This window comes from Delphinapterus leucas, chromosome 1 (assembly GCF_059928025.1).
Source record: "Delphinapterus leucas isolate spDelLeu-1000000601 "Yukka" chromosome 1, BTC_Dleu_Yukka2, whole genome shotgun sequence".
In the NCBI taxonomy this organism is placed as follows: Eukaryota; Metazoa; Chordata; class Mammalia; order Artiodactyla; family Monodontidae; genus Delphinapterus; species Delphinapterus leucas.
The window spans coordinates 51,236,903-51,248,314 of NC_143129.1; the positions used below are offsets into that span (position 1 = coordinate 51,236,903).

At 40.0% G+C, this 11,412-nt stretch overlaps 1 long non-coding RNA gene across 1 annotated transcript; it reads right to left on the reverse strand.

Moving 5' to 3' along the window:
- Positions 1-3,954: 3,954 nt before the first annotated feature.
- On the reverse strand, positions 3,955-8,940 carry LOC149750502 (uncharacterized). Its single transcript, XR_016392899.1, has 4 exons — positions 7,109-8,940; positions 6,122-6,297; positions 5,462-5,690; positions 3,955-4,981 (listed from the first exon to the last, which is right to left on the reverse strand). It is a non-coding gene; the product is annotated as an uncharacterized LOC149750502 (long non-coding RNA).
- Between the last annotated feature and the right edge of the window lie 2,472 nt (positions 8,941-11,412).

An 11,412-nucleotide genomic window follows, 5' to 3' on the forward strand; every position in this document is an offset into this window, starting at 1 on the left:
CTTTAGAAGGGGCCTGTGTGATTAGATTAGGTCCACCAGATCATCTTCCTGTCTAAGGTCAATGGTGCCTGGATAACACGATTGTGGCAGTGATGCTTCATCATGGTCACAGGCTCTGGGGATTAGGGCAGGACATCTTTGAGGGCTCTTTGAGAAGTCCTACCTGCACAGGCAGTCATGGTTCCAAGTGTTTTACCTTTAATAATTCATCAATCTTCACAGCAACCCTAAGTGGTAAGTTCTATTACATGCCCATTTTATAGATGAGGCACAGAGAGATTAAGTTAATAGCCAAGGTCACCCAGCAAATAAATGGCAGCATTTGGGTTTCAACGCAGACAGCCTGACCTCAGAATCCTACCTCCTATCCACTATTACACATTGCTACTCAATTGACTATCTCTAGAATTAATGGATACATGAATAATTGCATTAGGAATGGGATTAAGAAACAATGCTAAGGATGAATAAATTTCTTGATTTGTACAGAAAATTTTGTATATAAGTTCTTATGTTAACTGTTCTGTGAAGGGGATTCTCAGAGTCTCAAAGACGTAAATCTTAGAGATCTCCATATACCTGAGAATCTCCTACAATAAAATACCCACCCTTTTCAGACTTGAATTAAAACATGTAAATTATAAACATTTGAGGCGAATATGGAAACGGTACAACTCCTTTTGACCTTGAGGCAACATTATAAATAATCCTTTGTTCTCAGTTACTTTCTTCCATACCACACATAGCTGTGCCCCAGGACGATACTAATAGTCATGCAGGACGATGCCAATATGCTGATTTGGATTCTGGGAAAATACATTTGAGAAAAAAAATCCAAAGAGCCAAAAATTAGGGTTGAAACAGCACAAGAAATAAAGAATGACCAAATATTGAAGTCATTCCTCATATCTGAAAGTTTTTTACATGCAGCTCTCATTGCTTAGCTGAGGTGAGGTGGAAATAGCACTGGATTTGAAGTCAGAAACTTAAGTGCCAGTCCTGGCTCTGTTTCTTATGTGAAGTTGAATAAGTCATTTAATTTCCTGAACCTTACTCACTCCACCTGTAAAACAGAAGTCATAATAATATCTACCTCACAGAATTATGGAAAGAATAAAATAAGACACTCATTTCATTTGGGCTTCTATAACAGGATACCATAGACAGGGTGGCTTATAAACAACAGAAATTTATTCCTCACAATTCTGGAGACTGGGAAGTCCAAGACCGTGTCTCTGGCAGATTTGTGTCTGGTGAGAGCCTGTTTTCTCATTGACGGCTGCCTTCTCACTGTAACCTCAAACACTGGAAGGGGCTAGGGATCTCTCTGAGGTCTCGTTTATAATGGCACTAATCCCATCCATGAGGGTTCTCTCTCATGATCTAATCACCTCCCAAAGGCCCCCTCCACCTGATACCATCGCCTTGGGGATTAGGATTTCAACACATAAATTTGGGGCAGACATAAACATTCAGTCCATTGCAGATACTGAATGGGTCATGTCCTCCTTGTGAACTGTAAAGTACAATACAAAGGTTACATGTTCTTGCACCAGGTAACCAAGGGACTAATGGGACAGAGGGATGAAGCATGCACAGTCACTTCACAAAGAGGTTACTTCTCCCAGTATGAAACTCTGAGATGAACACTGGCTTCAGAAGAAAGTGGGATCAAGAAGCTGTATACCACCTGCTGGGCATCTGCTGAGCACAGGTTTTGCAAGATGAAATATACTTAAGGAGTAAACAGTAGGATTAATATCATCTTAGGAGGAAGAAATAGAGACAGAAAAATGATTTGTTCAAGTGGCACAACTAAAAGACCAACTTGGATATGCTGACTGCCGATACAGTGTTTTAGTCAGGGAAAAAGATGGTCAATGGTTGATGAAGAGAAGACGTTATGTTGCTTGAATAAATACTGAAGCCCAATATACCCGGACAAAACTATCATTCGAAAAAATACATGTACCCCTATGTTCATAGCAGCACTATTCACAATAACCAAAACATAGAAACAACCTAAATGTCCATCGACAGATCAATGGATAAAGAAGATGTGGTACATATATACAATGGAGTATTACTCAGCCACAAAAAAGAACAAAATAATGCCATTTGCAGCTACATGGATGGCCCTAGAGATTATCATACTAAGTGAAGTAAGTCAGAAAGAGAAAGACAAATAACATATGATATCACATATGTGGAATCTAAACTATGGCAAAAATGAACCTACCTACAAAACAGAAACAGACTCATAGACATAGAGAACAGACTTGTGGTTGCCAGGGGGCAGGTGGGGAGGACAGACTGGGAGTTTGGAGCTGGTAGATGCAAACTATTACATTTAGAATGGATAAACAACAAGGTCCTACTGTGTAGCACAGGGAACTACATTCAATATCCTGTGATAAACCATATGGAAAAGAATATAAAAAAGAATGTCTGTATGTGTATAACTGAGTCACTTTGCTGTACAGCAGAGATTGTCGCAGCATTGTAACTCAACTATACTGCAATTTAAAAAAATACTGAAGCCCTGTTGTACCAAATTAAATGGAATACTAAAATGTTCACCCTCTCAAATCTCTATAGTTAATTGTCTGGTGTAAGTATCAAGTCATATGAGATAGTCCTTAAAATGGTCATATAATCTGCAGCTCAGAGAATCGAAAATATTTCTCATGTACAATCTCTCATGATACCTTGATTTCAGCCTTGTGAGACACTGAGCTCAGAACCCAGTCAAGCCTGCTCAGACTTCTGAACTGCAGCACCAAGATAATAAATGGATATTTTTTAAGCCACAAATTTTGCAGTAATTTGTTACACAGTGCTTTATCTGGACACTGTTTTTCACTATATTAATCAAAAAGTTTAAAGAAAGTCACCTTTAGAGCACATTAACATGAAAGTCTTGACTATAATCCATCATTTTCTGGAAGCTGACCATTTTGTCAACCAGCAAGTTCTACAAACCCAACAGGTGAGTGTACATGGCTTAACGGTAGCCAATCCAGAGTTCTCCAGTAACATCCCACCACCAGTGATATGAACATGCATCCAATAACTGCCTTGCAATTAAGCTGTTCAGCCAGGCAAAAAAACAAAAGAATTCAAGCCTATTGGGCTGTCTTGATTGTCTGACACAAATCCTTAAAACACATTCCCAGAATAATCTGGGACAGCAGGCAAAGCAGTTCGACAGGGTGGCTGCTTTGAGTAGACCTAGAGAGGGTCCTGATGGGAGAACTTCATGAGAAATGGTACTTGCACGCAACACACACACATACACTCCTCCCACCCAAGGTGACCATCTCAAGGGCAGAAACTGTGCTTTAACATTTCATAATACTATAATACCAGCTGTTATTGAGATGAACAAAGCTTAATGATACTTACTGGCATTACATTTACAGCTCCTTGGGGTGATAAGGTTAAATATTTCAATAAGCATCCTTAATCCATTTAACTACTCCTACTTAATGTTAACCATATAGACACTCAAATATTTGTTCATATGATTGAGCTGTTGAAAAGAAAAGCTAAATCAGAGAGGTTTTCAAAAGAGGGGAAGAGGAGTGCCAAAAGAAAAGTCACACAGCATCAAATGCTTGAAGGCATAAACGCTCTGGTCAACTCTGAGGAAGGTAGGATGGTACGGTGAAAAGATGCTCTGTGATGTTCTGGGGCCAGATAGACCTGGGTTCAAATTTGTCTTAACAACTCATGAGCAATGTGTAACCTGAAGGCAAGTCCCTGCCTTCCTAAAACTATGTAAATGACCATAATAGAAAGTGAGTGTGGCCATGAGAATTCCCTAAGAAAATGATGTCGAGGGCTTCATACAACGGCAGCACGCACTTGTTTCTCAGTATACTCCAGATATTTCCTTAGGCTCACCATTGCATACTGAGACTCCCTCCCTCTCTTCCTGCAACCCACCCCCCCCCATTTATTATTGATGAGGAATTTGACCTGCCAAAGGAGTACACTCTAAGGATATGATTCACAAGAAGAAGAAGAAAAAACCAGATACTTCCCTATATATACAAGGGCCAGGAGAATGGTAAGTAAATGATGTTCGAAAATCTAGCTTCACTCTTTACCAACTGTGTAACCTTGGACAAGTTATTTAACTGATTAGTGCCTCAATTTCCTCATCTGTAAATTGAGGAAAATGATCACATTTATCTCACAGAGTTGGTATGAGAATTAAATGAGCTAGGAGATGTTAAGTTCTAATAAGAGTGCTGGCATAGGTGAGCACTCAGTAAGTGTTAGCTATTAAGTTTTATTATTACTCACAGCAGCCTTATTCGTGCAATGCCTTCAGAAGAATGAAGGAAGAAGGCTGGTGCCTGGCATGAGGCAAAACTGTGTGCAAAAGGGCATGGCAGCAATAGCTGGCCAGACGGTTGTGGGTAGCAGCCAGTGAGCAAAGGAAAAATGAGCCATGAAAGAATAATAAACAGCTGTATAATGCTCACTATGGGTCAGGCACCGTGCTAAGTATTTTATATATATTAATTTACTCAGTCTTCCTAACAACCCTATAAGTTATTGACTCATTTAACCCTCAAAACAAGCCCATGAGGTGGAGAGAATAACTGTTTTATTTTTAAGGTGAGGAAACTGAGGAACAGAGAAGTTAAGTAACTTGACCAAAGTCACAGAGGAAGCAGCAGAATTGGGATTCAATCCAAGGCAATGTGGATCCAAATTCGGGAGCATTCTCTATTACATAGTTTATGTAGACTATTGGCTGTAAGGTAGACTCACTAATATACCCACCTTCCATCCTCTCAGAGATGTGGAACAGTTCTGGAGTTCTTTTCAGTGGATGAGATGAGATCTCAAGCCATTTTCTTTCAATTAGTCAACGAAAGCTTGAGGACATTCAAGCTAGAGACATCGTGTGGAAAGAAAAGTAGACGGATATGGATAGGCTGATGGGAAGATTTTCTGAGATACATCTCTATATTAAAATCAAAGGAGAAATCAAATAAATGAAGTCAGCTGCAAGAATTAGCAGAAAAAATTATGTACTACAAACTGTTATTTCATTTTTATTTAAATTAGTAATGGAGTACATTTAAAACTTAGCTCTCTAGACACCCAGCCCAATTTTCCTTTTACTTGAAGCAACAATTAGGGAGGAAATCTGGCTTGAAATATTTTCTCCTGCCTCACACTTACACTGAAATGAGACTCAGTCCTAAAATAGGAAGACAAATCCCCAGTGATAGAGACATGCTTAAGAAATGCATATGCTTAAGAAATACATACACCAAGAATTTCATTTCTTTTTCAACCCAAGAAAAGAGCCAGCTGACCCCAGGGAAGACTCAACACCTCACGTATCAGGCCATGCCCCTCAAAGCCCTCCCCAGGAAGCTGTGATGGCACCAAGAGCCAGTGCAAGGTGGGGGGGGGGGCGGGGATTGGGGAGTTTCACCTGTTGGAGGATCACAGTCAAGTTCTTGAAACATACAGCTTTTAGTACACGTCAGATTGAAAAGGAAGCTTCACAGAAGAGTTTCTTCATGCCTATTTTAACAAACAAATCAAGTTTGCTTGGAGGAACAAGTTGTGAAGGACCAGGCCGTCTCCCAAAGTGAGATTTTCCAATTCTGCTGATTTTTTTTTAAGGCACTAAACTTTGTAATGGTGGAAGATAACCAATCCTAGAAAGGATACAGAGAAAGGCAACACCAGTGAAGATTTTCTTCGTACTATCCATGAGGGGAAACGGGACCAGGGCTGCAGGAAAGAGGGCAGATGAATAATCTTTATTTCTGCCAACGGTTGCAACTTCTTTGCCCTCCAAACTAGTGGCTAGAACCAGAGGCTTAGGCTTAGGCCTATGTCCAGAGAACACTCAACACAAAGCTGGGGCGGGAGTGGAAAATAGCCATCCCCTGCCGTGGCTTCCTAACGGGTTTCCTGCTCCCAGATTCATGCCATTCACCATCATATTCCCCACCGCCGCCAGTCACATTCTAAAAGACGAACCTGATTCTCTTCTTCCTCCACTAAAATCCTCCAACTATTTGCCATCACCTACAGGAAGTGAATCAAAATCTTTAGCATGGACTACATGCGCTTCATAACCTACCCACGTTTGAAAGCTCATCTTTTCTTGTCCACTGTGTGGTGTACTGGAAGAAGGGAAGGATGCTCGCTGCACCAGCAGAGTTCTCTCTGTAGACGCTGATGCCTCTGAACCAGCTTCCTAATCTTAACCTGGAGAAGACTTGGTATGGGGAGTCCCAAGATTCAAAAGGGAATACACTGGACAGGAAGAAAGAAAAGCGGAGAGCATATATTAAATCATAAAACATACATTCATGAGTGCTCTTTTCAAGCTCTCCCAAATCAGCAACTATCAATTCTCTTGCAAGCACATAATATAGAAGAAGGAACACATCCCTTAATATGTAAATGTTTCAACACTCTTTAAGATCAGGCCTTTGGAAATTTAATTTTAGGTATTTGCCTTTTCTAATTCTGGTGAGATTGGGGTATTTCATTTAGAGAGGCTATCTTTTCCTTGATTAAGGCAATCAGAAAGGGAAATCCTGATTGAAAATGAACCTTCTAAGAAATATCCACTTCGTTGATGAGGCAAAACCTCACCTGCTACTTATATTCCTTTGTTATCAATGAAAACCAGGGTCCAAAACAAACAAACAGTTTTTAACATCATGTCGAGGAGGGCTTAGCGTAGAAAACTGAATAATCTGTTCTGGGAATTAACATGATATTTAATATATAAGAATCCAAATATATAAAGATGTTTTATGGGAATTAATTATTTGTATTATTTAATGAATACCTCACTGGGCAAAAAGAATCACTGCAGGTTGTTCGAAGTTACAAACTCCCTGAAAGCTCAGAAGATGCTAAATCCATTTACAAAATGTTAACTAACACCAGACTTCTTGGAACTCTATATAGCACAGTGGTAAGACCACAGGCACTCCCCACGAAAGCACCCGAGTTTTCCCTTCAGCTTCTCTGCCTCGGCAGTACAGGGTGTCTCAGCCGTGAGAAAGGCCTCTCGCTCTACCTGAAGAATCTAACAAGAAATTTTATCACAAACCTCGGAAGTGACGTTTTGCTTCTGCTTCGTGGGTCACAGAGCCATTTCACACCTGCAAGCAAAAACAGGGTGCCTGTGAATAACATTTTTCAAGGGAAAATTAGAAATCGACTCCGAAGCAACTGTAAATAACACCCATCTACCACAATTACTGTAACACCGACCGATACACAGGTCTCAGGCACATAAAGGTAGAGAAAACCAAGTTAAAGAGAGAAAGAGAAAGCAAAACAGGTTATTATCAGTAAGTCTCTCTAGACATGATGCTTATAATTAATCCTGCTGGAGAGTTCCATTCTTAATTGATATTTTCAAAGATGTTTTTAAGACAGAGAGAAAAAATCAAATAAGAAACACTTTATTACCTGGATACACATTTCATTCATTTACTCATTCATTTATTTATTCGTGTGTGCATGCATGCACGCATTTATTCATTTTAAGGTCTAGGGAGATAGGAATTTTTGTTCACTGCTATATTCTCAGCTCCTAGAACAGTGCCTGGCCCAGGGTAAGGGTTCCATGTATATTTTTTAAATAAATTCATTCACTGAACATGTATTGAGTGCCTACCATGTACCAGGCCATGTGATAGGGCCCAAAGGTATAAAGATTTGCTCACAGTTTGTAAGGAACACTTGTCTCAGCTCCAAATTCATGTATCTGAATGCTTCCTTGAAATACCTAACAGGCCTCTCAAACTTGACATGGTCAATACAGAACTGTTTTTTGCTACAACTGCCTCCTCTTCCCCTTGCCCCAAATGATTCCTAGCCTTGCCCTCCCTGTCTCAGTTCATGATACTGTCTTCCACTTGATTGTTCAAGCCACAGAAACACAGTCAACTTTTCTGCCTTCAGTTTTTCCAGCTCTAACCCATCCCTTCACCACCACCCTCTAGTTCAAGCCTCTTTCATCTCTCCCTGAGAAATAGCCTCCCACGGGTTTCCCAGCTGCCACTCCTGCCAACGCTGCAATCCAGCCAGAGTAATCTCTTTGAAAGATGAATCAGATTGGTTCACTGCCCAACTTAATACTCCTTCCCTCACACTGAGGTCCACTAACTCCCTTCTGCGGGCCACAGTCCTACAAGCCCTGCCTCTGGTCTACCTCCCCCATCTTGCTCCAGCCTTGCCCCTCTTCCCTCCTGCCCACTGTGCTCCAGCCTCACGGGCCATCTTGTGTTTCCTTAACATCTCCAACAGTGTCCTCACTTCAGGGCCTTGTAAATGCTCTTCTCTCACTGGAATGTTCTTCCCCAAAATGATTAAGGTTTCTCTTCAAATGTCACCTTCTGAGAGAAGTTTTCCAGGACCACCTGCCCAAATTTCTGATTCTAATATGCCACCGAGGCTTACTTAGTCCTGGGTAAACAACTAAGAGGTCTCCAAATAGAGCCAATCCTGAGCCTCTCCTTCAATCCCCAACATGCCCGAGAGATAGAGGGATTCCTTCACTAGCATCTAACTAACCCCCCTCCCTCCCTTTCTGATCAGCTGCTTTTCTCAACAACTAAATGAGCCAGACAACTGCAACCCCACCCACATGTGGGTCAGCCTCACTTTGACTCTTCTGCTCTGAGACAAAATCCATTTGGGAGGTGACTCTGTGGGTCGTGCTGAGTGAGCTCTACCCGGTTCTGTCACATCACTGAAGAGAACTTCTATTTCCAAAAAAAACGAAGCCCAACAATTCAACTCCTCTGTGCATATCTAAAGAAATGCACCTTGGGAGACAGATGAGAACATTCATATCAGCTCTACTCATAATACTCAACAATAAGAAACTACCCAAATATTCATCAAAAGCAGACTAGATACTCAGTTTGGGCATACTCACGCAATAGAATTCATCTAGCAGCGAATACCACATATAACAGTATGAATGAATTTTACAACTAAATGTTGAACAAAAGAAACCAAACTTACAAAAACACATTTTTGTATGGCTTTTATATAAAAGAGCCAGAAATGGGCAAAGCTCAACTATAGTTGGTATACTTAGAAATAATACCGTTTTAGCACTGTAGAACTGTAAGGAAATATAAGGAAGCAACTACCACAAAAATTAGGAGAGAGTTGATCTTTGGGGTGGAGAAAGGGGGTAGGAATTGGAATGGGTTACATGGGATGTCTCTGGGGGATATTGACAACGTTTTATTTCTTGACTTCGGTGATGTTACACAGGTGTTCATTGTATGATTTGATAACAGGCATATTTATATTTTATACACTTTTCTCTATATATGTTATATTTGCGAGAGGTTTAAAAAATTAAAGCAAATGGAAAAGAACTGCCCCAGGACGTATTAATAGCAAATAAATTCCCATGTATTATCACTTGATAACAAATAAATTTGAATCAATTTAAGCACTGTTGTAAGGTTTTTCAGTATGTACAGCCAAACGCAATCCTAGCTGATATAGCATTCAAAGTGTGGATGGAAGAAGAGGGGCAATGAAGGAAACAAACAAACTACTGTTGTTAGAATTAATAAGAGAACCAGGAAAGCAGACTAGATAGGAAGGTCAACTTGAGACCAAAGACTACCACGAAATGGTCAAATAGGATGAATACCTTAAAAAAGGCCAATTTACTTGGCCTTAGAAGGTTTTCTCCAGCAGGAGTTAAAAGAAGAAAACTAGATTAATATGCATTCATATTATATTTAGAGCAATAGTATATTTATACTTTATTGATTTATGAAATCTGTACATACTCAAAAAACTTTTTTGTACAATATTTCTTAAATGGCCAAGAGAATCATGTATTAACATATTTCAGAAAGTATAGCGAAGAATCCCAGTGGACCCTGAGTTCCTCTAGAAGGAGTAGGAAAAAATTAATTGGCATGACTGCTCTCACCAGTATCATCCTAACCAGAACCAGGTTAATAGATTCTTCTCAACAGGATGGACGATTCTATAAGAGAAGGAGAAAAGAAGGAGGTAAAAGAGGAAAAGGAAGGAAGGAAGGAAGGAAGGAAGGGAGAGAGGAAGGGGAAGGGAAGGGAAGGGAAGGGAAGGGAAGAGAGGGAGGGAGGGAAGAGAGAAGGAATGCATTTAGTATTATAATAGACGTGAGCATGACAAGCAGTGAACCTATACACAAGAGAGTCAGGGAAGACTTCTCAGCAGAAATTGTTCATAAACTGAGACCTAAAGACAGTGGAACTAGCCAGAACAAAATGAGAGAGAGTGTTCCAGGGCCAGATCAGGAAGGACCATGGGAAATATATTAAGCATGTCTTAATCGTCTTAAACATCTCTCTCCAGGTTTCTTTCCATTAAAATGTGCTTGTACTTAACAGGTAATCCACTATTTTGAATTATGCCGACTTGATTTTTCTGGTAATTTGAAACACTGACCACCACCCAGTAGTCACTAACTGGATTTTGCCAGTGGCTTCCTAGGTCCCAGATTATAACACAGTTCTAGAACAAGGTCCATCACTATTATAACCTTTAGTATCATTTATTGAGGTTTATCAGTGGACACAGGAAAGAGCAAACTGATACCATTACAGACACTGAATTGGGAATGGATGTTCAGCCTTGCACGTAACACCAACTCAGACGCCCAGGGGGTTTTGCGGCAGCCCTACACACTCGCTGTATATCACTGAATGCTAAGGGAAGCCTCTGAAATGGCTGAGATTTCAGAGTAAAAATCTTTTCTTGTCTCTATCTAATATAGAACTGGAAAATGATGAGGGTAAGAAAAAGTTCCTTTTTTCACTTTGCCTTTACTCTTCCTGTTTAAAGATTGTTAAGGGTTAGTGCAGTGTGAAAGCTATCTTTTGTATTTGGAGTTCTCAGCCATTTACTCCCTGGTAACAGCTGAAGAAGATAGGGGTAGGGGAGAATTTGACCAAAATGAAAAAAAAATTACCCTGTAACCTTGTATAGAAAACTTTGAAGGGCCTGACTCAGATTACATTACTAATACAGTCACGGCAGCCAGGATTTTCCATCTAAATCCTTACATCCTGCTAAGAAAACCCAAATGGATGAAAACAATTGCTTGGGCTTAAATTGCAAAGAGAAAAAAAATTAAGCACGTAAACTTGGATTACTGTGTTTCACAAGATATATCCAGTTACCAAAGTTTTTATGAGCTTAGCATAAAGTACCTCCTCAAATATTCTTCAGATGAGTTAACCAGTGAATGAGAGTCAATGGATGAAAGGAAGAGAGGGAAGGAAATTCGAGTGCAAGAATTAACAAGATATAAATATGCTTTGAGTATTAGACATTCAATATAATTTAAATCAAGACAACTGATGGCTGGGAGATGACTGATAC